The sequence below is a fragment of the Polypterus senegalus genome, chromosome 3 (assembly GCF_016835505.1).
Source record: "Polypterus senegalus isolate Bchr_013 chromosome 3, ASM1683550v1, whole genome shotgun sequence".
Lineage (NCBI taxonomy): Eukaryota > Metazoa > Chordata > Cladistia > Polypteriformes > Polypteridae > Polypterus > Polypterus senegalus.
The window spans coordinates 134,647,567-134,673,857 of record NC_053156.1 but is presented as its reverse complement, the minus strand read 5'-3'; the positions used below and the strand labels follow the sequence as shown (position 1 = coordinate 134,673,857).

At 41.4% G+C, this 26,291-nt stretch overlaps 1 long non-coding RNA gene across 1 annotated transcript; it reads left to right on the top strand.

Moving 5' to 3' along the window:
- Window positions 1-18: 18 nt before the first annotated feature.
- On the top strand, window positions 19-20,708 carry LOC120525564. The gene is made up of 3 exons (XR_005632971.1): window positions 19-131; window positions 9,748-9,981; window positions 20,455-20,708. It is a non-coding gene; the product is annotated as an uncharacterized LOC120525564 (long non-coding RNA).
- Window positions 20,709-26,291: the final 5,583 nt, after the last annotated feature.

Here is a 26,291-nt window from a genome sequence, read left to right as displayed (position 1 = left end):
TGCGTTCTGCCTCTTCTCCTGAGAGCGAGACAAGGCTTTCGGTTCCCGCTACCTGTCCATCTGCGCTGGGGGGCGCAACGAGGGCGCGGCGTCGCGGTCGTGCGAGTGACTGATTACACATGGATCTGCGGGTAAGGTCGTTCGCAAATGTGACACTCGTATCTACATCTCGTTTAGTTCTGTCTGCTACGCTCTCGTGCTGTTCCATCAGATATCAGGAGGACATGCCATGGATTAGTGTGTACGAGTTCGTAAGATTGGGAGGCTCAATGACGTTATTAGGCGTGTTACGGCTATAATGCCATAAAGTGGTCTCAGAAAGTATTCAGATTCCTTCCCTTCCTGCACGCTTTGTGTTACAGATTTCATTTTAAATGGATACATTAGCTATTTTTTTGCCCATCAGTGTACACCCAATAAGTAATAAAGTAAAAACGGTGTTTTAGAAAGGTTTGCATACTTACTAAAATCAAAACAGACATCCCTCACTTATACGTGGGGGGAAGTCAAGGTAAAGTAGGGATTTATTAGAAAAATGGACGGAACCTTAACAAAACTGATCTTGTCATTTCTCAAATAGTCTCCACCCTTCTCAATGCACTTGCGCCACCTGCTTGGAAGTTTGTTTTTGTTCTTTATTTCACCTTATACAATTTCTTGTATTAGGAATTTGTTAGTTTTCGCATACCCCATTGTACAGCGCCACCTAGAGCACTTGAAGGGTCTTGCTCAAGGGCCCAGCAGATTAGGATCTCTTTTGGCAGTGAAGGGGATTCGAACCGACAACCTTCGGAATATCAGCGCAGAACCTTAACCTCAGAGCCACCACTCCTCCCTAAAAGTGCCTGGACTCCAACAGAATTAAAGTTTGTGTCTTGTCCTTGGGTCCACTACATGCCAAGGGGTACTCCAGTCACTAGTGCAAGTTACTGTGACTTGCTGGAGATCAATGTGAAGCCTGATATTCGATCCAAGAAGCAGGGACTGCTGCCTCAAGGTGTCGTTTTTCTGCAAAAAAAATGCCGGCCCACATACTGCTAAGAACACCAAGGCTTGGCTGGAGAAACTGAAGGCTGAGGTATTGTCACATCCTCCTTCTTTGCCAGATTTGGCACCGTGTGATTTTTCACGTTTTTTAGACCGCTAAAAAAATTATCTGGGTGGTCGTCGATTCATGACAGCTGACGACATGAAGAAAGTGGTGCACGGGTGGCTACAAGGACAAGACAAAACCTTTTATTCTGCTGGAATCCAGGCACCTCCAGCAGGGCCATCTTAACAGCATTCTAGACCCCCGGGCAAGGCAGTGCACTGGGGCCCCTACCTACACAACCACTCAGCAAGTCACAACATACATAGATTAGTATGGGGCCCCTATGCTCAACTGCCCAGCGTGCCCGTGTATTAAGAAGTCCCTGACTTTCAGCCAGGTGGCACAAGTGCATTGAGAAGGGTGGAGACTACATTGAGAAATGAATATAATGTTTTGTTAAGGTTTGTTCCATTTTCTAACAAATCCCATTTTAAATCCCCCACGTATAAGTATTCAGACCGTTTGCTGTGGCACTCCAATTTGTGGTCTGGCACATCCTGTTTCCTTTAATTGTGTGTCTAGAATTTGATTGGAGTCCACCTGTGACAAATTCCACTGACCACACATGGTTTAGAGAGGCACACAGCTGTGTATGAGGCCCCACAATTCACACTGCATATCAGGACATACTGTAAATCAAACCACAAAGTCCATTGAACTCTGCAGATCTCTGTGGTGAGACACACATCAGTGCAAGGCTAAAGCTTTTGAGTGTTCCCAGGAGCACAGTGGCCTCAATCATTGTGACGTGGAAGAAGTTTGGAACCACCAGGACTCTTCTGAGAGTCGGCTGTCCTGTCAAATTGAGTAACCGTATAAGAAGGGCCTTGGTCAGGGAGGTGACAAAGAACTCAATGAGTTTCAGAAGTCCTCTGCTGGGATGGGAATACTAGTCAAAAGGACGACCATCTCAGTAGCACTTCTTCGGTCAGGCATTTATGGTAGAGAGGTTAGATGCAGCCACGTTTGAGGAAAAGTCATATGACAGTCCACTTGGACTCTGAGAGCATGAGGCAAAGATGCTCTGGTCTGATGAGACAAAAATGCAACTCTTTGGGCAGAACTCTAAGCACTGTGCCTGGTGAAGACTAGGCATTGCTCATGATCTGCCTAATACCATCCTTGCAGTGAACCATGGTGGTGGCTGAACCCTGCTATGGGGGTGTTCCTCAGTGGCTCGACCGTGAGAATGGATAAAGTTGAGGGAAGGATTAATGACGCAAAGAAAACTCTGCCCAGAGTGCACACAACCTCAGACTAGGGCCACGGTTCACCTTTCAGCAAGAACATAACCAGAAACATACAGTCAAGATAATGCTGGAGTGGCTTTGGGACAAATCTCTCACTGCCCTTGAGTGGCCCAGCCAAAGCCCAGATTACACCCCAAGGAACTTACTTGGAGATACCTAAAGATGGCGGTTTACAGATGCTTCTCATCCAATCTAATGAAGCCTGAGAGCATCAGCCTGGAACAATGGGATAAACTGCCCAAATCCAGGTGTGCAAAGCTTGTAGAGACCCGCCCAAGAAGATTTTAAGCTAATAATTGCTGCCAAAGGGGCTTTTACAAAGTATTGAATTAAAGGTATGCTACAATGAATGAGAGATTTGAGTTTTGAATTTTAATAAATTTGTGAAAATTATGAAAATATATTTTCACTTTGTCATGCAGTATTGAATATAGATTGATAAGCAAAAATGGCAAATTTATCATTTAAAATTAAATCTGCAACACAATGAGGTGTGCAGAAAGTGAAGGGGTTTAAATACTGTGTGAAACCACTGTAAGGGCTTGCAAACAGTCCCCTTCCATAAGTTTGAAATCGTAACCCCAAAACACCATAAGACACTCGCGTTTTCTATATGAATTAGAGTGCCTTTGGATAGACCGTTGTCTCTTCCAGGGTCGTCTTTCCTGTGTCATCTAGTGCTGCTGGGATAGCGATTGGTACCCTGACATTCTGAACTAGATACATGGCTTACAAAATGGATAGATGGAAATGAACTTGGGGTCTATTCATGGGACTTTGTTTACAGAAAGGAAACATTCTGGGCAGCATGGTGGCGCAGTGGTAGTGCTGCTGCCTTGCAGTAAGGGGACCTGGGTTTGCTTCCCGGGTCCTCCCTGCATGGAGTTTGCATGTTGTCTGTGTGGGTTTCCTCCCACAGTCCAAAGACATGCAGGTTGGGTGGACTGGCGATTCTAAATTGGCCCTGGTGTGTTTGTGTGTGTCCTGCGGTGGGTTGGCACCCTGCCCAGGATTGGTTACTGTGTTGGCTGGGAGCAGACCCCCGTGACCCTGTGCTTGGATTCAGCGGGTTGGAAAATGGATGGAAATATTATTCTTCTGGAGGTGCTCATCCTTTGACCCCACTCTGATTTTGATATACCTGCAGAAAATATTGGGAATGTGTCAAACCTGGTGGTCCTAAATATAATTTGTGTCTCTTCTATGGCATCCTGATATGCAAGTCTAAACCCAATCAGCTCAGTTCAGTCAAAGTCATCCTGGTTCAAGAACTCCAAAAACGTTGAGTGGTGTTTAAATGTAGGTATTGCCAGGGAGGTCATAAATTTCTCCATTTGTAGACTGTTTTATACAGGTGTTTTTAAACATTTTATATCCCTCTTGAAAACGATTTCCACTGAAAGCACTTCCCATGTGGATATTGTATTTGAATTGTATCTCATTAGTCTAAGTATTTTTTTTTATTGTACTTGCTTAGGCTCCTTTTAAGAGGGGTGGTGGTTACTAGTTAGGAATCCCAGCCTAGGCTTGAATAATTGTTCAGGCCTCACCTGATTGTACTGAGGTAGCTACGGAAAAACTAGTATGTAATGTCAAGGCATAGGAGTAACCAAGAATTGAACAGCCGCTACACAAAAACAGTAAGTAGTTTTTGAGTATACAGTGAAAGTACAGAGTGCACTAGGCATATGGATGGCCACAAAAACACAGAAACATTGTCTAGAATGATAAGCAACATAGAGAGAGAGAGAGAGACAGAGACAGGCAGAATAAGCAATGTCAGTACTTAAATGTACTGTATACTTTATAACCGTCAACACACAGCACAAGAACAGCAAGTGATCCATCAGCAGAGAGGGAGAATCTAACCATGTTAAATTTTAAAAACAAATGAGAGTATGATCCTTCAAATGTTTGTTTTGAGAGAGAAAGAGCGAGAGTGAATAAGCGCCTTGAGCATGGGAAAGGTGCTATATTATTAGCATTATTATGAGAGAGATGGAGAATGGAAAAGTATTTCCAAACCTTATTCTGGCTCCAACAAAATTTTATATTAAGTGCATTAAGCTGTGAAGTTAAAACTAAGAAAAAAATAAAAGAAATAAAAAAAGAAAAGAAAAACAAAAGCACATTAGCAGCAGGCGTAGTTGTTAATGAGTTTGCAGATTCGGGGCACTTCTGTCATGCTACCAATAAAGTTTACATGCCGTTCAGTGGAGATACTGCTAACTCAGTAATTGAGCAGGGCTTGTTTCACATCATCGTCAAAACAACATTCTTTTCAGATATATACACTTTAGTACAGGGGTGTCCTGGAGGGCCACAGTGGCTGCAGGTTTTCATTCTAACCCTTTTCCTAATCAGTTACCAGTTTTCCCTGCTAATTATTTTCTTTTCTCTTCATTTTAATAGCCTCGTTTTTAAGGATTAAATGGCAGCCAAACAGAAATAAGACGTGAAACGAGCCAACAGATGACCAGCTAAATTGGGATTTCAAACTCCAACCAATTTCACTCCAACCGATTTCTTAATGAGAAGCTGATTCTTACTGTTTATTACACTCATTATTTAATTCAATGGCTTGTTGCTGCTCTCATTCTGCCACATCAGACATTTCCCAAACTGTTGATTTTTCTGTTTTTTCTAAGAACACCATCAAGATGTTTTGGTGACCTGAGAAATCAACCTTACCGAGACCTTCACCTTTCTTTATTTTTCAGCTGTTGTGTGATGGGCACAGGGGAGCTGGTCATGTGGCAGCTTTTTTATGTCTCATTATTGTTTGGATGCTAATTAAGGAAAAAGAAAACTAAGAGGCCTGAGTCAAGTTAGTTAAAACTAAGGCAAAAGAAGTTAATTAGCAGCAAAAACTGTCCACTATTTAAGAAGATGTTTAGAATGAAAACCTGCAGCCATAGTGGCACTCCAGGACTGGAGTTTGACACCCGTGCTCTAGTGAATCTAGGTATCAGTGTGTCAAAAAACAATTTTATTTTCTCACTACTGTGCAATGTGACAGGTAAGTCAATAAAATACTAAAATGTGAGGAATAAGCTGAATCATTTTTCATTTGTGATCTGCTGTTCATAAGGCATCTCCCGTAAAGGTTTTGTTCAATAGCACATTTCAATTGCAGGATTTTTAATTACACCCTGATATTTAATAAGTATACAAAATGCAGCAGCCTATTATAACTGACATCAGACCATATGTGCATTCTGGAATTGGGTTGGGTTAGCTTCTCTCTGTGTCTGTTGGGCTCAGTCCCAGTAGTTAATTCTAACAGGTCATCACATACGAACAGACTGAAATCCTGTAAGGACTCATCTGTATGTGAAACATCTGCCTTGTTTCCTGCTGATCCAGTGAATGGGCAGCTTTGAAAGTTACCCAACAATCTTTGTCATGTCACGCTCATTCAGAAACTGGTGCCTTAGTGAAGAGCCAAATAATCACCTTCATAGGGTTGGTTCACTATATCAAGAACTGGTATCCGTCACAATGTCATTGTCTGCTTCTGAATAACTGTCCTTATCATCACATGATAAATCACTTTCTTCTTTATGGAGTTTACAATCCATCCATCCATTTTCTAACCCGCTGAATCCAAATACAGGGTCACGGGGGTCTGCTGGAGCCAATCCCAGCCAACACAGGGCACAAGGCAGGAACCAATCCAGGGCAGGGTGCCAACCCACCGCAGGACACACACAAACACACCCACACACCAAGCACACACTAGGGCCAATGTAGAATCCAACAGTCAATATTCAGCTCATCCTCCAACTGGAAATGTTCAAAAAGCCATCTTGTGTCACTAGCTGAAAAGCAGTAAACTCAGGAGTGAATGTGAGTGTTGCCAGCGATGGACATGTTTGAAAAACAAAGAACAAATATTTATTTATAACTTTTAATTTATGATAGGGCCCTGCTCTATAGCCCAGGTTAGACCATGCATGTCTGTCTGTACTAGTAAGAATATATGCATTTTGTTTCTTTTAGAAAATTACAAACTAGTGCATTTGCCTTAGAAAATTAAGAACTAGTTATGAATAATCCAGGATTTCAGATTAAAATATGCCATTGATGTTTATAGACTTCAAAGTGCCACTGGAATAATGTATGCTATACATGTTTGTAGTTGGAGTTTATTGAAAGTTGTGGACCCTAATCTACCATACTGGTCTGGTACATGTTGATAGATTTAGTGTGATGAGTCTACTGAATAACCCTGGTGGGTTTTTTACTCCCAACAGCATAGCTCAAAGTTTCTATGTCATGCATATACCATCTTGCCACAATTAGGCAACAATTCATGAAAGATCAATCCCTTCAACCACTACTCTAGTCTTGTGTATGCTGGTAGATTCTAGATCAAGCTTAATGTGCTGCAATCTGTATGCCATGGGTTGACCTGATCGAAGTAATAATAATAATAATTCTTTACATTTGTATAGTTCTTTTCTCACTACTTTGCAAACTCCACAGCAGCTCAAAGCTTAAACAGCGTGCACAAGCCTGCTTACAGAGGTATGTCCTCAAGCGAGGTAATCCACACCAATAATAGTAGACATCACCATCAAAACACAGTTTCGCCAAAGCTGTTCTCAGAAAGTCAGAAAGAAGTATTCAACTGACTGGATTGGTCAAAAGTTAGAATAGAGATGAATCGGTGAATACCTTCACCGTTTATGCTTTTCTGACAATATTGGCCATCTCTCCTGCAATTCAGAAGAATTTCAATGAAAAATATCAGATTTAAAAAACAACAGAATTGCAAATGAATCTAAAGAAAATAAAAGTAATGTTGGACAGCAGTTCAACACTCTTGCCATTAATGATATCACACACTAGAATGCAACAGCAGCTACTTTTACTTCGGCCAAAAGATTATGATGAATGGCAAATTTATGAATGAAATTCTGAGTTGTATTAAATGCCATATTAATGGGCACGTAAGTGTAATTAGATAGACATATTTATTTCCATCTTTTTATTCCTCTTCCTTCCTCCCGTACAAGTAGTAACCCTGCTGCTCTGATGATTGATAATATTTAACGTTACAAGTTTTAAAACCGAGAGGAGTGCATTAAACCCTTTTGTTTGTCTCATATGTAGATTGTCCAAAAATGTTGAGTGAAGACTTGAATGAGGTTCTTTTATGTTTCAGCTCCAGATCTTGTCTTTAAGGAAAGGTTCTTGTTTAAAAATTCAATTTACGTGCCTTAACAGACATTAGCAAGAAAAACATAATATGATGACATTAAAGAGCTCTCCAACTACCCCTCCTTTTGTTTGTCAGTCTTATCTGAACATTACTGTTGACAAAGGCATGGAACTCTTTAATGTGTAAGACAATGACTGTCATAAAGTTGATAAGGAAATGTAATGATGGATGGAAAGTGTTAGATATGATACGTTCTTTGCAACATGTTGATTACTGCCTGACTCAAAGCATTCCTCAGACTTGAAAAAGAACAGGATACAAGAAGTAATAAATTCCAGATGTATAGTGTCTGATAAATGCCACAAAACACAAAAACGTTAGTTTGCTGAAAAAATCAGTCAGACTGTGAATATGCCAGGCCGTAAGAGAGAGTATACCAGTGGAAACTTGGTGGAAAGTCAGCTAATCTTTAGACATAACATTATACTCGAATGGGCTAATTAACATTAGAGCATGAGATGAAAAGTGTACAGCAATTGATGAAATGAGGTCATGCTTTATCTGGAATTAACTTCAATTGCTGGTGACATTGCATGATGATTTGTCTCTTGTCCACTATTAAGCCATTTCAAGCGGAGAAACAGAACTACAGCCTGATTAAAGACAACTGTTTTAAATATGGATTAGGATATAGCAGGTTGGATAATGGATGGATGAAATGTATACCTTAAAAGTTGTTCTTATAAAACAAGTTTTTACATAATAACGCTTTGTACAGGATGCCAGGACTTATTATCATTAGTCTGTGCTATTCATGTGTATTGGCAAATCATTTTTTCCTTAATCCCGAAAGCGACAAGTACTGTACCTGTTATTCCATTCATTTAGCTCCTTTTCTTTCCTTTGCCAGGTGATTGTAAAGGAGGCATTTTGTTATGGTTACCTCTTTGCCACCCATCTGTTTGTAGGAAAATTCTAAATCTGTGTCATTAAAACAGGTCTCTGAAATTTACTAGTAATATTCTAAACAATTTTCTGTAGTAGTAGGGTGTTGTACCGTGTTAGCCATTATGAATGTAGAAAAAAGCCAAGCAAAATGACACCTCTTATTGGCTAACTAAAAAGATTACAATATGCAAGCTTTCGAGGCAACTCAGGCCCCTTCTTCAGGCATGATGTCTTGCCTAAACAATTTTCAAAAGTTTACTTTAGTGTTCTGTTTATAAGCATTTGCACCTTTCATACCACAAATGTATCTTCACAAATGTGTACCACCATGAACTTGTCGTGCCCTACTGTCATGTATGTGCACTTAGGGGTCACCTTCATTGCTTTCCACCCCAAACCAAGAGAAGGAGCTGTCGCTTACCCTTTTCTCTCTTCCATCAAGAACAACAACAACGCCTGACCCCGCCCTCGGAGAGAACTCCACCCCTTCCACCAGGGACATAATAAAAAGAGGCACACCCAAAATGCCGCATCTCATTTGGATCTTAATCATGAAATGGGAGGAGCTCTAGAGTTACCTCAAGCCTACCCATTTACTTGTTTTGTAGAATAAAAGCAACTGTGGCAGTTCTTTTGTTAGAAAGGCTGGATTGGCCAACCTTTCTTTTTACTCTGGCAAGCCACAATACTGTATCTTTTCCTTTCATTAAACAGAGTTGCCAGGCAGATGCCCCAATGTTTACTGTGGGCTCCTTGAGTTTTCCTGCTGTGATGCTAGTTTCTTTGCAGACTTATAGTTTCTAATAGACAACTATGTAAAAGGAAATCAAGAGCCAGGAATTCTTGCTTTGACTCTTGTTGCTTTTCCTTACTCCTTATCTAAAGAAATGTAAAAAAATTATAGACTTCTTCATTTTGAGACCTCTTCATTGAATTTGTTTCTACTTATTTTCCAAAATGAGTCTTAACAGGTTTCGCAGGAGATTAAGTAAGAAACTCATTGCTGTTTCTTCTCCATTGCTAGTACTGTTCTTTAGGTCAATTGTTTTAAGAAAAATTGCAGCGTGAAGTGTCTTATGTATGTGTTTCTAAATGAAAAATCAAAATAATGTAAACTGGAGGTGTTTTTGTATTGTTGGTGGATTAAGAGTTGGGGTGAAATGTATCTGTTTAAAAAGTAAGCTTTTGTAAAGGCACTAAGACATAATTGCAGAAAGATATTTTAGAAATCATGCTAATATCATTAACGTACATTTACTATCCACCAGTTTTTCGTACTTGCCTTCCAGATGGAGAAAGTGGGCTTCCTGGCAACTTCGTATTGAGGATTTATGCAGAGGTACAGAAGGTAATGCCCCCCTCTTCAAACAATCAATCTGGAAGACATCCTGGAATAAAGTCAGTAATCTCCTACAAGTCTGACTGATAAATGTTGCTTCATCTGCCAGTAAACAGAGTCAGTTGTTTTTTCTGCAAGGTTTCAGGTCACGGAAGCATAGAAACAGGATTAAGGAATACGTCGGGTAAGCTGCTTTCTATTCATTAAAATGAAGTTCTGCAATTTAAGACATTCTCATTTATCATTATGGTGCCGGGGAGTGGCGATGTGCTGCTTGTTCACTGGACATGCAAGTAAGAATATGATTGTACTCTGTAGACAGTATTAATACTGCAGCTACTACTACTACCACCTGTTTTGTGAGGGTGAGAACTAGACAGACAGACAATCATGGAAGAAATGTGAAATGTAAATTGAAAATTAGCCTGCATTTCAAAAAGTATTTAGATTGAGGGCAGGTTTTGAAAAAGCATATTGAAGCTAAAATCATTGAAAACGTTAAAGGTTTAGTGCAGTGCTCCCATTAGGGATTGCCACAGTGGATCATCTTCTTCCATATCTTAAAGGTTTAGTGCAGATAAAATACAGAAAAAGTGGGTACTGTTAAAAGGAGAAAGTTGGCTCTTATTATAAAATGTGTTTAAACAAAAGTCTATTTGGCCTGCTTATTCAGCATTTGAAGCTCTTGATTCAACAGCAGGACAAGTTTCCAGTAAATGAATAGTCAATAGAGTCTGCTCAGCTGACTGAGAATAGGAAACAGTTATGTACTACTAAAGTTTGTTGTCAGAAGTTTATTTGTTTTATACAGTTACTGCTCATTTTAGTCAGACTAATTGCAAGGCTTTGTCTTTATAAATTCAGATTAAATCCACTGTATGGCTATATAGGCTTACTGAAGTATATTACAGTGGCATGGTGGCACAGTGGTTAGCGCTGCTGCTTGTCAAGCTTCCACATTTTCCCAAGATCTACATGGGCCCCCTCCAGGCCCTCCTGTATTCCTCCCACATGCCAAAGATGTGCCCTCTCCGTGTGTCTGAATGAGTGGGTCCTGTGAGACACTGGTTTGTGTTCATAGATGTTTCCCCACATGCTCGGATAGGCCTTGGTATTCCTATGATCCAGAATTAGATTTAAGTATAATACATGCCATCATTTTTTAAATGTGTTTCCTTCAAAAAGGACCCTAAACTCTGTTCATATTTTATATGCTTTATGTTAAAGAAAACTGTTGTTTTTGCATATGTTTATTTTATTGGTTTTTATATCTTTTTTACATTTTTGTGCTGTACGGATGAAAAAATTAATAGCATTCATAGACTTAAATAGTTTCCAGTTTAAAACCACCTCATTCCAGTTTAATACTATGGACGGAGGGCAGAAAGGTATCAAAGCTTATCCCAGTGTCACTGAGCAGGGACCATTCCTAAACACACCCACAAACCATTGCAGGGAATATTCTTGCACATACCAATTAGGGTTTTTCCTATTTTGTGCTTGATACCGATTGAGCATCCCTAATCCGAAATTACAAAATCCCAAACTTTTTGAGCGTAGACATGATGCCACCTGCGGACAATTCCTCCCCAGTCCTCACTTGCCCATGTGGAGCTCTGAGCACTGTGCCTTTTAATTTTTTTTTATTACTGATGACCAGATGTGAATAACACATAGGCTTATACTTACAGTTTATGATTGACTTCTTCTATGCCCCTTTGAGTTTCCAGAAGCATGAAGCACCAACACATGACCAACACGATGAGTGGGTGCATTACCAAAGGATGAAACGTGTGGTAACGGCTGCGTGGCACTTCTAAACAGCTTCTTAGAAGGAGGAGCGAGTGGTGTGATAGCAGCAGTGCGCCAGTTTAAAATGAGAGAACATAGGCTCTAATGCTGTGTTGGTGCCAGTCTGTTATCAACCATTGTCATCGCCAGACCTACCTGCATTACAGAATGTGTTTGTTGCTTATTCTCTGTGTTCAGTAACCATTTTATCAAAACACAGAATCATTGGTGTCGCAACAGCAGATGCAGGTATTCTGCTGATGCTACCGTGCACACTTTGTTTCATGCATAAAATGATTAAAAATATTGTTTAAAGTTACCTACAGGCTATATGTATAAGGTGTTGTAACATAAAGCACAGGAGAGAGATAAAGAGTTGGGGCACATTGAAGGAAAACCCCATATATTTTGACAAAACAAATAAGAAAATTACAAAAATAAGCGCAACAGCTTATCTGACGCAAGTTATTTGTTAGACTGAATCAGGGCGATGGTGGAACAATAAAAGAGAAAACCACACCGGAAAGGGCAGGTCCAGGGGGACTATGGCCCAGAAGTGATGTCACTGTTGCTGCAGGTCATCTGATCTGCAAGGTAAAGTGGGAAAGAAGCATTAGGCAACAACACCAACTCTAGGTGAAATTACTATTAGAAAAGCCCTCAAGTTGTCTCCCAAGCGCATGTGTGTGACGGGTGTATGTGAAACAAAAATAAATTTTCTGTTTAGACTTGGGTCAAATCCCCAAGACATCTCATTATGTACAGTACAGGCCAAAAGTTTGGACACACCTCCTCATTCAATGTGTTTTCTTTAGTTTCATGACCATTTACAGCACTCCATCACTCTCCTTGGTCAAATAGCCCTCAGACAGCCTGGAGGTGTGTTTGGGGTCATTGTCCTGTTGAAAAATAAATGATCGTCCAACTAACCTGACTTCTGCACAACACAACTGCTGGTCCCAACCCCATTGATAAAGCAAGAAATTCCACTAAATAACCCTGATAAGGCACACCTGTGAAGTGAAAACCATTTCAGGTGACTACCTGTTGAAGCTCATTGAGAGAATGCCAAGAGTGTGCAAAGCAGTAATCAGAGCAAAGGGTGGCTATTTTGAAGAAACTAGAATATAAAACATGTTTTCAGTTATTTCACCTTTTTTGTTAAGTACATAACTCCACATGTGTTCATTCATAGTTTTGATGCCTTCAGTCATGAAAATAAAGGAAACACATTGAATGAGGAGGTGTGTTCAAGCTTTTGGCCTGTACTGTATATGCAAATATTCCAAAACTGAAAATATCCAAACTATTTCTTGTCCCTGGCATTTCAGATTAGGGATGCTCAACCTGTACTATAAATATACACTACATCTCTCTATTATAAAAACAAATCTTGGAAGGAGACGAGACATGATTGTTTCAGAGACACTTTCACGTCCTGTGAGATGAGTCTTCATGCCAAGCCCGGGGCTGGAAACCCTGCGAGACAAGAGCTTATGGAAAGAGATTTGGAAAAGTCCTGCGTGGTTATGTCAGACACATTTATTGTAGAGAGAAAGAAATTATATTCACTCAAGGCAGTTATGTGTTGCGTTTTCACGATGTAATTCCAAACACGGAATCAAAATTCAATGCAATACTGATGAAAAGGTAAAAGCGAAAAGAGATTGAATATATGGACAAAGAAGTGCACCATGCAAAATGGCACGGCAGCAGCAGCAAGCCAGCAGCTGATCGAGCAAAGATCAGCATGAAAACCCCAAACAGGATAGGAGACAAGGCACACCCCTGATGGAATCCCACACCCACTGGAAAGGGTGGAGATATTTTTCCAAGTATGTCCACACAGCTCTCACTGTGATTATGCAGGGGCCAAACTGCCCTTTTAAGGGGCTCTGGAACCCAATACTCTCCCAGCACCTCAACACAGCATCCTTTGAGGAACACAGTTCTGCACCTTCTGCAACTCCACAAAACACATATAGACATATTGGGTTTACTCTAATGCCACATCCAGAATCCTCATGAGGGTAAAGAGCTGGTTCGCCATTCCACAACCTGGACAGAATCCTCATTGCTTCTCCTGGATCTGAGGTTCCATGACTGGGTGGAGACTTCTTTCTAGTACCCTTGCATAAGCTTTCCCAGGAATTCTGAGGAGTGTGATCCCTCGATAGCTGAAGCACACCCTCCTGACCTCCTCTTTAAAAATGGGCACCACCACCCCGGGCTGCCACTCTAAAGGCATAACTCCCAATGACCACACAACACTGAACAGGCATGTCACCCATAACAGCCCAACAGTGTCTAGAGCCTTCAGTACTTCTGGGCAGATCTCATCCAACCCCGGGGCCTTGCCTTGTGACTTCTAACAAGGAAATGGGCAATGATCCCCCATCAGCTTCTGGGCCTGCCTCCTCCGCAGTGGGCATGTCCATTAGGTTCAGGAGCTCCTCAAAGTGTTCCTTCCACCACCAGACATCATCCTCAGTCCGGGTCAGCACTTCTCCACCCTTGCTGAGAACAGCCTGGGTGAATCCCTACCTTCCCTTTCTGAGTTGCCTGATGGTTTGCCATAACCTCTTTGAGCCCAGTTGATATTCACTTTCCATGGTTTCTCTGAACTCATTTTTGCTTCTCTGACCACCAAGGCTGCAGCCCTTTTATCCTATTTTTACCTCTCTGCTGCTTCGGCAGTCTCCCGTGCTAACCATACACAGAAGGCCTCCTTATTCAACCTGATAGCATCCCTCACCTTTGTTGTCCACCGTTGGGTTATTGGGTTGCCACCTCGAGAGACACCTATGGCCTTCAGGCCACATCTCTTTGTAGCCACTTCCACAATGGCAGCTTTGAACAAGACCCATTTGGACTCTATGTCCTCTGCCTCCCCTGGGATGCAGGAAAAGCTCTTTCAGAGGTAGGAGTTGAAAATCTTCTGGACAGGGGCCTCCCTCAGACATTTTCAGAACACCCTCACTACTCTCTTGGGCTTTCCAGGTCTGTCCAGGCACCTCCCCCACCATCTGACCCAACTCACCATCAGGGGGCGATCAGTTAACAACTCTGCCCATCTCTAGTGTCCGGAACATATGGCTGCAAATATGATGATATGATTATGAAATCAGATCATAGACCTTTGGCCTAAGGTGCTCTGGTACCATGTACATTTATGAGCCACCTTATGTTTGAACGTGGTGTTTGTTGTGGACAAACCATGCCTAGCACAACTAACAAAACACCACTTAGATTTAGGTCAGGGAGGTCATTCTTCTCAATTACTCCTCTCCAAGTGTCTCCATCTTTACCCACGTGATCGTTGAAGTCTCCTAATAGAACTATGAGTCCCCAGCTGGGACCCTTTCTAGTATCCCCTCCAGTGACTCCAAGAAGGCTTGTTACTCCAAAGTAACATTTGGTGCATAGGCACATATGACAGTCAAAGTCTTCTCCTCCACAACCTTCAGCCAAAAGGAGGCAACCGTCCCATTCTCCAGGACAAACTCTAACATAGAAGCAACCAGGCAGGAAGTCAATAAGAAGCCCACTCCCATGATGTATTTTTCCCTGGACAACTGCAGAATAAAGAAGAATACAAGAATCCATCCTCCTTCGAAGGGTTTAGTTTCAGAACCAAGTGAGTGAGACATGACCCCAACTACTGTATATACTCACGTATAAGTCAGGTCTTGAAACCCAAAAAAATCGATCATAAAATCAGACCCACGACTTATACGCCTGTCCAAAAATGCAACACTTACATATTTTTTTTTTTACATCTTCTTGCCTCCTCCAATCTCGCATCAGTTTCTCAGACGCATCGAATTTTGTAGCAGCAGAGCAGTTACCAATTTCTTTTGCTACTTCAACAACGTTTAATTTTAAACTAGCTTCATATTTTTGAACACTCCATTGTAGATAAGGGATGCTGTTACGATAATGGGGTATAAGGGTGTGAGATACAAAAAACACAAATCAGTGCAAACATTGCTTCAGGATTGTTCGGGTATTACCACATGGTCACATAGACAAAATATATTGAGAGAGGGGTTAGGAGCACGCGCTGATACAGCACATTGCTGCACCCACATAGAAAAAAAAGGCAGTGTGCTCCATGGTTACTCTTTCAGGTGGGCATTAGCATATCATGATCTCTTGGATCAATAGCGTGAGTTTTCCGCATTCGACTTCTATGACCAACATTATAAAATACCCGAAATTATACGGTAAAATCAAGTCCCGACTTATCCGCAGGAGAATTTATCTGCGAGTATATACAGTATATCTGGTTGGTATCTCTCTGCCTCAAATACCAACTCCGTCTCCAGGGGACATCCCACGTCCCAAGAATCAGTTTATGTGTCTGGTATGCAGTCCAACTGGACCCCATGGTAGGCCAGACTGCCAGGCGCTCAGCTGCAGGGACTTCTCCCAGGCCCCTGTAACGCCATACTGGGTGGGGTACTCTTTTCATCTTTATAGAGCTGCATTATTAGGGGATGTGAATCACTCTTTGTCTGAAGACTCACCTGGGATTAATTTGCCTTGGGTGGCCCTACCAAGAGTTTCTGCTTTGGACAACATAGGTCCAAGGTTTCAGGAGCACTTAAACCCCTCTACCACGAAAAATAAACTAACAAAAAAGATTACTTTTCTCACTTTGCCAAAACCAAACTGCAGAGTTAGTTTAAAATTCTCTAGACAAAACCTTGACTGAAATCAAGCCCACTCTATGACACTAATATGTCAGATTTTTTATTGTCTGAAATGGCCCCTCACATTCTTTATGGGTCTATAGCTTCTTAAAGTTATTTCTTTGATTTTAAGGGGGATTGTTTTTATTCTTTATGTCATCTTTCCAGGAATTCTCTTGGTGCCTATAAACACGGCAGTCTTGTTTTAACTTGTGCTAGCGTGAATTTTATTCCACTCATAACTTTATTTTTATGATTTATTTTAGTTTTATTTGCTGTGTTACTTGCTTTGGATGATGCCATTAGCTACACTGTATAAAATAAACATTGACTGTTTGAAGGTAGTGTAAAATAAGATTTCCTTTCACTTTGGAATTTTGTTCTTTTGCTTTTTTTTTTTTTTGTTTTACTATGACGATACGCTTGCACTGTACAAGCTACTCTGTATTAAATCTGCTTTTGGCTGACAGACATAAAAGTTAAAACCAGTAGTTACTGTACTTGTTACAGTATTATATGCTCATTTCCTGGTAATCAAAGTCTCTAAACTCTTAAATGAGACACAATGACAAGGCTCAGGGCTGTTAAAGCCCATTTAAGCATTCCTTGTGTAATTTTGGGCTATACAAGAAATAAATTGCTGTTGTTGTTAGATGGTGGATGTATTCTTTATACTCAGTAGTCAGTACATCAAGTCAATCTGTCATTTTATTTAGAACCATTAACCACACCGAACTTCACAAAGCACTTCATAGGCCGTTGCGAGATTACAATATTAGGAATAACAATTCACATAACACTTATAAACATGCAGCATTGGCAGATGCATTGGAAATTTACGAGACATATTTTACACAGCATGTCTCCATAGGAGCTGCATAGATCAATGATAAAAATAGTAATAGGCAAAGTAACATCAAGGAGCTATACAGAACAAGTAGAAAAAGAAGAGTGTAAGTTGCAATTTTTCTGGTGGATGGGAAATATTATACACTTACAGTGTATTCAGAAAGTATTCAGACCCCATTACTATCTACACACACTTTTGTGTTGTAGATTTTGTTTTAAATTGATACATTTGTTGTTTAGTCCATCAACCAACACTCAATAACCCATAATGACAAAGTCAAAAGAGAAAGGCCTGCACATTTCTTAAAACTCAACTGAAATCTCTCAGTTCTATAAGTTTTCAGACCTTTGATTCAGCACTTTGTAGAAGCCCCTTGGACAGCAATTACAGCTTATTGGGTAAATCTCTCAAAGTGTTGCACATCTGGACTTGTGCAGTTTATTGCTTTCTTCCTGGCAGATCCTCTCAATGTCTGTTAGATTGGATTGGAAGTGTCTGTAAACTGCCATCTCCAGGTCTCTCCGCAGATGTCCTAATGGTTTTAAGTCACGGCTTTGGGTGGGCCACTCAAGAGCAGTCAGAGACTGGGCCCAAAGCCACTCTTGTGTTGTCTTACCTGTACATTTTGATCATTATCGTGCGGAAAGGTGAACCATCACCCCAGTCTGAAGTAGCAAGTTTTCTTCAAGGACCTCTCCGTAATTGGCTGCATTCATCCTTCCCTCAATTCTGGCCAGTCTCCCTGAACCTGCTGCAGGGAAGCACCCTCACAGCACGATGATGATGCTGCCACCACCATACTTCACCTTAGGAATGATATTAGGTGGGTGATAAGCTGTGCCTGAACTTCGCCAGACATTGTGTTTGGAGTTCTGCCCAAAGAGTTCCATTTTTCTCTCCTTAGACCAGAGAAGTATTTTTCTCATGCCCTCAGAGTCCTTTAAGTGCCATTATGGCAAACTCCTAGCAGGATGTCATGTGTCTTTTACTCAACAGTACAGATGAGATGCCCGTCCATCTGAATGGTTCTCCCGTCACAGCAGAGAACATCTAAAACACATTCAGTTTATGAAGAGTCTGGGAATCCAAACTTCCTCCATTCTACAATCATTGAGGCCGCTTTGGTCATCAAAACACACAAAGCAATATGAAATATGAAAGAAATGGTTTCATACCCTTGCCCTGTTCCATGCCTCATCACAATTTTATCACGGAGGTCCATAGAGTTCCCTGGACTTCATGGCTCGCTTTTTATCCCCCAGTGTTAATTGTGGGACCTCCTATACACCGGTGTGTGCCTTTTTAAATGATGTCCAAGCAATTCGATTTGCCACAGATAGACTCCAGTCCAGTTCTCAGGGAGAGTTCAAGCAAAGAGGACGCACCTGAAAACTATTTGTAGTGCAAAGGGTCGGAGGAGTCTACTTCTATGAAGGAGAGATTTCAGTGTTTGACTTTTAATACATTTGCAAATCCTGATAATATGTCATTATAGGTTATCGATGGTAGATTGATGGGCAAAAATGGCAAATTTATGAAATGCTCTGTACTTGTAATATTTTTATTTCACTGTTATACTGTATTGAGGATTACTTGTGTTCTGTTCTGTGTATTATAATGTATTGACCCCCTTCTCTTTGACACCCAATGCAACCCCAACCTACCTGGAAAGGGGTCTCACTTTGAACTGCCTTTCCCAAGGTTTCTTCCATTTTTTCCCTACTAGGGTTTTTTTGGGAATTTTTCCTTGTCTTCTTAGAGAGTCAAGGCTGGGGGGCTGTCAAAAGACAGGGCCTGTTAAAGCCCATTGCAGCACTTCTTGTGTGATTTTGGGCTATACAAAAATAAATTGTATTGTATTGTAAGAAATGTATCAATTTAAAATAAAAATCTACAACACAATAAAATGTGCAGCATTTGAAGGAATCTGGAGACATTCTGAATCCACTGTACTGTATAACCACATGGTGAAGTAAGTGCCATGGAACTTCTAGGTAAAAAGACAAACACTTGATCTGAATTTGGATATGATGACACTAAAAGATCTGGGTATAGTGTTCCACAGAGTAGGAGCCGAAGATCTGAGGGAGCGTTGGCAAAACTGGATTTTTTAACAGTAAATAGACAAACATTTAAAAATGTCATCTGCATGATAGGCTTACTTGGTGTAAGCAGCATAGACAAGTACTCCGGAGTTTTGGAACAAACAACTTCACATGTCAATAATATGGTTTTGAAAGCTGTCTGAGCTTTGACGGGAAGTCAGTGTAGTAGACAAGGTAACTGAGAGGTAGTGTAGTTTGAGTCATGGCTCTGACAGGAGCATCCTGAACGTATTGTAACTGCTTCATGCTTTATTTTTTTTTCAGTAAGACCATTAAAAAGGCAGAGACCATCCAAACATGAACAGTACTTCAGCATCTCATTTACAAAATCTGGAAGAGATGCTGCAGATGCTTCGCGGATATAAAAACAAACTTTTGACTCCACCTGTCCATGATTGTCAGGTACAGAAGATGATGGGGTCATTTTGAGTCATACATGATTGAGTAGGAGTTAAACTTCTTAATTTGTCCAGCTGATCCGATTTTGATCCTACATTTGAGACGTAATTTAATTTTTGATGTGTATTCTGGGTTTAAAGCAGTGATCTCAAACTCCACTCCTGGAGGGCCACAGTAGCTGCAGGTTTTCATTCTAACCCTTTTCTTAATTGGTGACCAGTTTTTGCTGCTAATTTACTCCTTTCCCTTTCATTTTAATGGACTTGTTTTTTAAGATTTGTTCCCCTGAATTTCTTCATCGTTCCTCTGAGTTGCTTCATTTCTTTCCTTAAACAGAAATGACATGTGAAGCGAGTGAGCCAACAGAAGACCAACTAAGTCAAGGCCTCAAACTCCAACCAATTTCACTCCAACCAGTTGCTTAATTAGGTGCCGATTCTGGTTGTTATTTAAACCAGTTCTTTAATTCCATGGGTGATTCTGACTTTGAGTGATGAGCATACTCTGCTGTTCACTGTCTGCCAAGTCTGTCTGTCACAACAGTTTAATATCAGATTGATTACTTGTTGGAATCCATCAAGCCTTGTAAGACTTTGGATCTAGCGTAGGCTCATCAAAAGTAATAATGGGAGATTGGAATGGGAAAATACAATTTATTATTGAAGTTATTGTGCTCAAAATAAGCTAAAAATGCAAGTCTTGTTTGACTGTGTCACACACGTGCGCATGGGAGATAGCTTATAGGCTCAAATACTTGCATTTCCACGTGGGCTAGGGGTTGGTACTGTACTCTAACTCTTTTTCCTTTTCCTCCATAGACCTACAGAAGACCCAGCATCCTAAGCCATCTTCTGGTCTCCAGAAGTCTCCACCTACCACTTCCTCTTCTCTGGCACCAGATTCCACCTCCTCGTGACCTCACTTCAGGTTCCAAGACTATGCCCATCTCTGTCATTATTTCCTGTTTGTCATATATTTATAGCAGCCATTTTGTAACAAATGACAGTTCAGTTTGGAACTCATGACTGTAAAGACCTCTCTACAAACCAACTATTTTCAAAGTATATGGGGTAGATCCCCAAACCTTTCACTTTGTCTCTGTCCTTACTTTACCATGGCATAGTTGATTATGACTTTGGAGAGGATACCACTGCGAACTACGACATCCTAAAAACAGGGGTATTAGAAGCAGCAGGCAAGGCTGTACTAAGAATGGCATTTTAACCCAGAGTGGCCATCCTGCCCCCAAGTTTATGACATCTGGCACAAGGCCAGGTGCTGGCTTCGGCCAGGTGTGAACAATTTAAAATGGGTCATAATGCAGGTTGCCTGCAACCTGTTGGTAAATGACTTGGCCGGTTATTACGCCAAGCCATTGTGCTGCCAGACATACAAAAATATGGACACACTGGTTAAAACTCTTCAACCATATCAAGCAGCCTACCAATCCGAGCGTGCAGAAAAGACCCTTCATCAAACCCAGATGGGGCGTGTACCCCCTCATGAGCCCCTCCACTGTGATATGGAGCCTGCAGGCAAGCCAAAGGAGAAATGCATTCCCATTCCCCATTGTTTTTAGTGTGGAGAAGTAGTACACATCATCCCAAAATGCCCTCAATTCACAGAGCCAGTGGACTGCAGCTGGGCAAAGGAAGGAAGGTACTGTGCAGTCACTAACCCCTTGTCTTGTCCTTGTACGTTAGTGGTGGTAGTAAATTGGTTTAAGGAAGCAACATCTTTAGATTGCGGCAGCAACATCTCTATTGTTGCATGCCGATATGTTGTCACGACAATGGCATAAAGACCAGTCTAACCTGTACATACAGGGAAACTTGGTTGTATAAGTCTGCCATTTCTGTACTCAGTTATGATAACACTGTGAGGTCCATCCGTATGGCAGTGCTACGAAATCCACCTTATTCTGTGATTATAGGATGGGACTGGTCTGAAAACAAAAGCAGTTTAACACAGATCACTCCTGCACACACACATTGGGCCTAGTCATGGACGGTGATAATCCGCCTAAAGCTGTCTCTACACCGTGTAACTATCCGGCTACCAAGGATCATGTGGCCACCCATTGTGTCAGAGTGGAAGCCAACGCATCTCACCCAGGAATGTCATCAAACCCTGACGAGGTATCGCAGTTAGAAGCTCCACCCCTTGAGGTCCACGCACACCCCCTTTCCTCCTTAGAATTTTAATTTAGGCAAACGTTTGCCTCTGTTAAACAGGAGCAGTGCAATGACAATTCCCTTAAATTTGCTAAGAAAGCAAAGCACATACCTTCTCATGCCTAATGGACCCCACTTTGTCAATAATAATGATTTATTATACGAAGTAGCAGAACACAAGGGGGAGGTGAGGTCACTGTTGTTAGTTCCAAGAATTTTCTGGCAGCAAGTTTGCGAGCTAACACACACAAACCTGTTGGGTACCTAAGACACTTGAGCAAATCACGCTCTGCTTCTATTGGCTGGGGATTAATGAGGAGGTCCCATCGCTTCTGCAATTCCCACCCAGAATGTCAGCTGTGACAGATTCCTAGGAAGGATTGTGCTTCTCTCATCCTCATTCCCCTTGTTGACATTCTGCCCGAAATAATAAGAGTTGACATTGTGAGACCCCTTGATTCCTTGGCTCGAGAACACAAGTACATCTTGGTCCTCATAGATTATGCTACTCGGTTTCCAGAAGATGTTCCCAAGAGAACAGCCAACTCCAAAACAATCGTGCGGGAACTCATAGGGGGCTTTGCACGGGTGAGTGTCCCCAAAGAAGTCCTCACCAACCAGTGAATGCCTTTTACCTTGGAGACATTTAGGGAAATTGCCAAATTACTTCAAACTAAGCAATTAAAGACCGCAGTATATCATCCTCAAAGTGATGGTCTAGTGGAGTGGTTCAATAAAACCCTCAAGCAGATGCTATGTAAGGTGGTCACCTAAGGATGGGCTGAACTGGGATCAGTTACACCTTGTGCTGTTTGCTTACTGGGAGGTCCCTCAAGCCCCTACAGGGTTTTCCCTTTTTGAATTACTGTACAAACATCAACCCCCGGGATATTTTGGACATCCTAGAAGAAGGATGGGAAGAAGAGGTTCTCCCCTCCACCAACATTCTAGAATATATCACACAATTACTGTATGTGAAACATTTGCCAAAATTGAACCCATCTTAAAAGAGTATATGGATGTGGCACAAGCAGCTCAGCCCTGGTGCTATAACTGCAGCATCTTGCTTTGGGAATTTAGGCCCAGGGACTGTGTCATGGTCTTGGTTCCCACCTCCTATTCTAAACTATTGGCACATTGGCAAAGACCTTACGGGGTTAAGGAGAGAAGAGGTCTTGTTGATTATTTGGTGAAACAACCCAATCATAGACTGACCGAGCAGATCTACCAAGTTACCCTTCTGAAGCAGTGGAAGTAAAGGGACCCAGACCCTTACTCAACTCGGCCCCATTCACTATACACTCAGAAATTGACACTCAACCTTGGCCCCAATTTGACACCCACTCAAAAACAGGAACTGGACTCAGTTATCCTGTCCATTCTGAAGGTAGTGAGTGAGAAACCTGGCCGGACCTCGCTTAAAGAATGTGGGGTGATAGCCATTGGGAACACCCCTATTGACTCCCAGAAGCAAAGAAAGCTGAAGTGGAACTTGAGATCAAGGGAATGCAAGAACTAGGTGTGACAAAGGAAAGTTATAGTCCCTGGTCCAGCACCATAGTCTTGATACCTAAGCCCGATGGGAGTTGGGGGTTCTGCAACCAAGTGTCCCAATCTGATGCTTACCCTATGCCCAGTGTTGACAATCTCCTTGTGAGGCTAGGTAAAGCAAAATACTTGACCACACTTGATATGACGAAAGGGTATTGGCATGTTCCTTCAACAGACTTTGCAAAGGCTAAAAACGTATTTAGCATCCCTAGTGGACCCTTGCAATATTGTGTTCTTCCATTTGAATTGCACAGGGCACCAGTGACCTTCCAAAGTCTGGTGGATAAAGTACAATGCCCCCACAATTCCACCTACCTAGATGACATCCCCATCAATTCCGACACGTGGAAAAATCACGTAGAGCAGGTTTCAGCCGTGCTTCAGGCACTAGGTGAAGCAGGCCTTCAGATTAATCCTAAGAAATGCTTCTTTGAATTAAACAAGGCCAAGTATTTGGGCTACCTGCTGGGCACTGGTACATTACGGCCACAGTGTTACAAAGTTTATTGGATTAGTGGGATACTACCACTGGTTCGTTCCTCACTTTTCAGAGAGAGCAGCGCCTTTGATTAATCTGACAAAGAAGAGTACTTCCAATATAGTGGCATGTGACAAAGATGCTGACGCTGCATTCTGTGATCTAAAGCAAGCCCTAACATCAGCATCAGTTTTAATTGCTTCCGACATTTCTTTTCCTTTTGTTCTCCAGACTTCGGACACAGGACTAGGGGACGTCTAAGCCAAAGCGTTGAACACCTCATGATGTTCCTGAAACATGTGACAGTGCATCAAAAAGACTTGACCATTAAATGGGCAGTAACACAGCAGAGATATTACCTCCTAGGCTATGTACAAGGAGACAAACCCGAGAGTCACAAGGTGGTTTTTGGACCTTCATCCTTATCAATTAATTGTTGTTTATTGCCAGGGCTTCCTCCAGGCCAATGCTGATGCCCTCTTCCGGTCGCCAGAAGTCTCCACCTACCACTTCCACTTCCATGACACCAGATCCCATATCCTCATGACGCCACGTCCGGTTCCAAGACTACACACCCATGTCAGTCATCATTCCTTGTTTGTCATATATTTATATCACCCATTTTGTAACAACTGACAGTTCAGTTTGGAACTCATGTCTGTAAAGACCTCCCTGCAAACCAACCATTTTCTATGTACACAGAGTGGATCCCAAAACGTTTCTCTTTGCCCTTATTTTACATCAGTTTCTTAATTCCTAGTGGCAGGTAGTGGGGGGTCCCAGCATACAAAATGAAATACTTCTTCTGATGTTGATTTTGAGAAAACTGCTTTACCTATTTGCTTTTTTTCTGTGGAAAACTTGAAGAACACATTTAAACCCGAAACAAGCAAAAGTAACCAGGAAATTTTATTTTGTGTTGGTGTCTTAAAGGTACTGTGTTTGAAAGAGTATTACCAGAGTGTTCTGTGGTTCAAACCTGATTGGTCAGTCAACACAGTCTAGACTTGAATTCAAAAAGTTAACCCCATAAGTCTTCAGTTTCTTGTTTTAGCTGTTCTGGGTTTTTGAAATGTATATCTTTGGGAACCTGACAGGGCTGGCCAATGGCACAGACTGAATACCAAAATTTACTGTTCCAGTATGCACAGGTAAATCTTAAATTGCGCAGGTTAAGAGAAATGTCTAAAACCACACAGAATGAAAGCCTCTCAAGGTTGTTAAGCTGGGCATCCCAACATTAGAATGTCTCCAGTAACATCAAAGCTGGAGTTGAGCTGCAACCTGGACATACAAAACCAAAAGGACACTGAAGGAGACAAACTTGGCCGGCTGCATCATGGACATTGTTGATTTCTGCTCTCTTTTGTTCTAATGGCTGTGGTTCAGATTGTGTGTTTATTCTGCTGCTTGTAATATATTCTTATTTCAGGCCACTGGGAGAGCACCTACTGTATAAACAAGAACTGAATGAATTAAATAAAATGAGAACATTTTTCTTACTTAGGATACTTATGCTACATTGCTTATGATTGAAAGCAAATAAAATTCAAACTAAAAGCAAAACTCAAACCAGAGTACAGAGATAAATGCCACAGTTTCCTTATACAACAACTGCTTCCTTAATATTCTATAACTGTTTTATGAAAATCTGATGACTAGGCAAACCAGGGGGCCACAGAGGTCAGAGACATTTACATTCTGTGGCATGACTACATGAAAGCAAAAAAAGTGTAGTTTCCAGGTTTCACATGTTTAATAGTTCATTTTCAGTGAGCAATATGAGATAGGTATATTAAATAAAATTTATGACATAAGCATAACAATTCACATTAATGACATATAAAATGCTCAATTAAAATATAACCAAGATTCTTCTTCTTCTTCATCTTTTCCCACTTTTATGTGGGGTCAATGTGCTTGATCAACCTTCTCCATACAGCTTGGCCCTGCACCTCCTACCAAGTCAGACTCTTTTAATTCAGATCATCTTTTACTTTATCTGTCCAGCCTCACTTTGGCCTCCCCAGCTTACTCTTCTTCTTTACTTCCATTCCCTTCACTCTTTTGCCCACATATTCATTGTCTCTCCTCATCACATGTCCGTACCACCTCAACCTACTTTTCTGTACTTTTTTTTTTTTAGATTTCTACTTTTGTTGTACCTCTGATTGTCTCATTTCTTATTCTGTCCTTTTTTGTAATTCCACACATCAATCTCAACTCTCTCTTTTCTGCCACATCAAATTTCTTCTCCTGCACTCCCTTTACTGCCCATGTTTCAGCTCCAACATCATTGCTGGTCATAGCACTGCCTTAAAAAACCTGACCTTTAATCTTTGTCTTAATTCTTCAACCACACGATACTCCTGATACCTTCTTCCAATGGTTTCAACCACACTGCACTCGATGTCTATCTCTGCATGTAGTTTTCTACATTGTGCTACCTCCA